Source organism: Aedes aegypti, chromosome 3, assembly GCF_002204515.2.
Source record: "Aedes aegypti strain LVP_AGWG chromosome 3, AaegL5.0 Primary Assembly, whole genome shotgun sequence".
NCBI lineage: Eukaryota > Metazoa > Arthropoda > Insecta > Diptera > Culicidae > Aedes > Aedes aegypti.
This window is the reverse complement of record NC_035109.1, coordinates 355025429-355028477: the sequence shown is the minus strand read 5'-3', so window position 1 is coordinate 355028477 and position 3049 is coordinate 355025429.

Here is a 3049-nt window from a genome sequence, read left to right as displayed (position 1 = left end):
TAGTTACAGCGGAATTGATGATAAATAGAAAATATTTACCCTTTGATGCATTAGAAACGGAGTCAGCCAGCGACAAATCAGCAAACACGTCCATTTCGGAAGCCATATTGAATTTCTGATAGTGAAATGGCTGTACCGAAAAAATTTGCCTCACGTGGTTCTTCACAATGATGAACAATGGGGTTCATAAGCGTTCTTATGACATTGACAATTGATTGTTATGAAAAAATTACACTTGTCTTATGAATCTCAATCTCGTCGAATGAAATACGCAAGTGTCTTATGAACCAACAAAAAAATAATAAAAAACGCGTTCATTAGTGTGATCTTATGAAAATCATGCGAGATTTTTGCCTCAGTGTGGGGTAATCACGATTCGACTAGTACGTAATTGGAACTAGCAGATCGTTGGAGTAAGCCCTTTGTTAGGGATTTCACCAGAATTGTAGGAACAACCATAACCGTAAGATAAAAAGTTTGAGTTAATTTGAGTAACTTTATCGTTTGAAATAAACTTTCAGCTTCAAAGCTGTGCTGACTGCAGGTTACAAGGAAACATTCTCACAAGCTTTAATGCACTGTAGTTAATTTTTTATCAAGCATGAGCCCTAGATACTTAATTTCATTTGACCAATTGGAATCCTTTTCATCGTAAGAACATGTCTACTTGAAGGTTTCAAATAAAGAGCTTTTGTTTATGTGGGAATATTATCAAATGAGTTTTGGAAGCATTACGAGAAATCTTCAATTTTTGCAAGTATGAAGAAAAAATATCCATTTTTTTGCAATACACTACAGATGACACACAGGCCTTGTCCTTTGGCGGAGAGGCCTGCCTCATCCGCAGACAAAGATTTTTGACATCCCTGAGGTAACTCCGGTAACCCAGATGTAAAAATATTGTATAATATTGGCCTCAAAATGCAGCCTTGAGGAACACCAACTCTTACAGGAAATCTTTCAGACTTGGAGTTCTGATTATTAAACTTAAGTGTAAGATTTGACAGATAACTTTAGATTATTTTAACAATGTATGTTGGAAAATTAAAGTTTTTTTTTTAATTTTACAATCAAGCCTTCATGCCAAAAACTGTCGAATGCTTTTTCTATTTTAAGAAAAGCAACATCAGTTCAATAGAAGTCAGACATGTTGGAAAAATCAAACTTCTAACTCTGTGGTAATTTGGAAGGGAAAAATATTAATTTATAATCAAATACGATAAACTTTCATTCCCAGCTACGTAGCTTACTGTTAATAAATTCAAGTATGACCTCATCCTTCCATCCATCCTATCACATCAAACCATCATTCATCGATCAACAAATCGCAGCTATCATGGAAGCTGCTTAATGTGATCACCAACGGTTATAAAATTCGTTTAATCGAACGAGTTTGACTAATTGACGATAATCCTCACAAACCGCACGTTACTTTCTCCACCCAAATTGGATCCACCACCCGCAACAACCTCGGCTTCAAAACAACAAGACGCAGCCATGCTGACGACGACAACAACGACTTCGGTACGGTGTGTGCTGCCTTCCATCTGGTCAAGTGAGCGAAAAAAGATAGAGAAAAAATATTGTTATTGTTACGGTTATTGTTTTCAATCGTGTGGCGACTACCGCTAACAGTTTTCAAATTGGATTAGATGCTCCCGGGAGGGCAATGTTCGGAATGATCTATAAATTTGCTAAATTGCAATCGGATCGTTTTCGGCGTTGAGTACACAGTGAATGAAAAACAAAACTGAGTAGATGCGAAATATTCAAGCATTTATTTTTATTCCTTTATTATAGTATAATTTCAAATGATACATTCATTATCTAGGTGTAATGTGCATACACAAATTCTTTCTGTTCTCAGAAGTTTTTTTTTAAACTAGCCTTAACAGTATCATTTGAAGGTTTTCATGTGTTTCAAATTTCACTGAAATCTTGGTTAAACATGTACATATTTCTGTTTTATATTGACAAATACACATTGTTTAAAATTTGGGTCAAATTTAAATTTTGCACGACATTATCCGTCACGTGGTTTCCACAACATCAAGCGATCCAGATTCCTGCTCGATTTCAGGTGAAAATCTCACACTCAGTGAATGACAGTTAAATTTTAGCATTTTTCCCCCGCTGCAATTTATCGCATTGTATGCTAATGCACTTTCGTCACCCCGTGTGTGCATTTCGGCCTTCTGCTCTGTGTGGCATCAACAACCTCCCTTTTTGTCATGCTGCGATGACTGATTCGTGCTCCTCCGGTGGTTAATTTAAATTCGCCCTACTCTCGTCAGACACGGTTGCCCTTTGCCGTTCCTCAGATTTTTATTTAATATGTGCAAAATACGGGAAAAAATCCTGCCCCGCCAACGGAGAGCGTGAAAATGTATTGGCAGAAACTGAAACTGCCGCAAAATCAATTGTTTTAAAATTTAAATCATATGAAAATAATTTACGAGCAGCTGCATTTTCAGCGGTTTTGGGACCCACACTTTGTGCATGGAGGGCAAGTCGCAGTAAGAGTCCGGGTGGGTGGATTAAGCATATTTAACGATCCTGTTTATTTTCGGATTTAATTGAATGTATTGAATAAACCGCATCACGCCGCCATTGAGAAGTACCGTAATCCGGGGTAACATTGATCAGCGGGGTAAAATTGATCGCAATGACCCTCTTCGTAAAAAGCTCGAATCAACATTTGTTGATGAAATATTTTCAATTCATGAATGGCGATTCTCTTTCTTCTAATCATGAGCTAATAAAAATTAAGGTTTCTGCGAAAATAAAGTTGTGTTCATGCGTAAATTTTTCAACTTTTGTAAACAATGATTTTCATGATTATGGATGAAACCATAAAAGAATCATGTCTCACATGAGTTCTGTAAACGATATGAGCAAGAGAAATGCGGTTGTTACTAAAAATGACAACGCCGAAAACGACTCCGTTGTCAACATTTTCATAAATATGTTCAATAAAACATAATTCACAAATTATTATAAAGCGTGAAGAATTTCCTTAGGAAATTGCATACATTTAGGCGCATTCCAC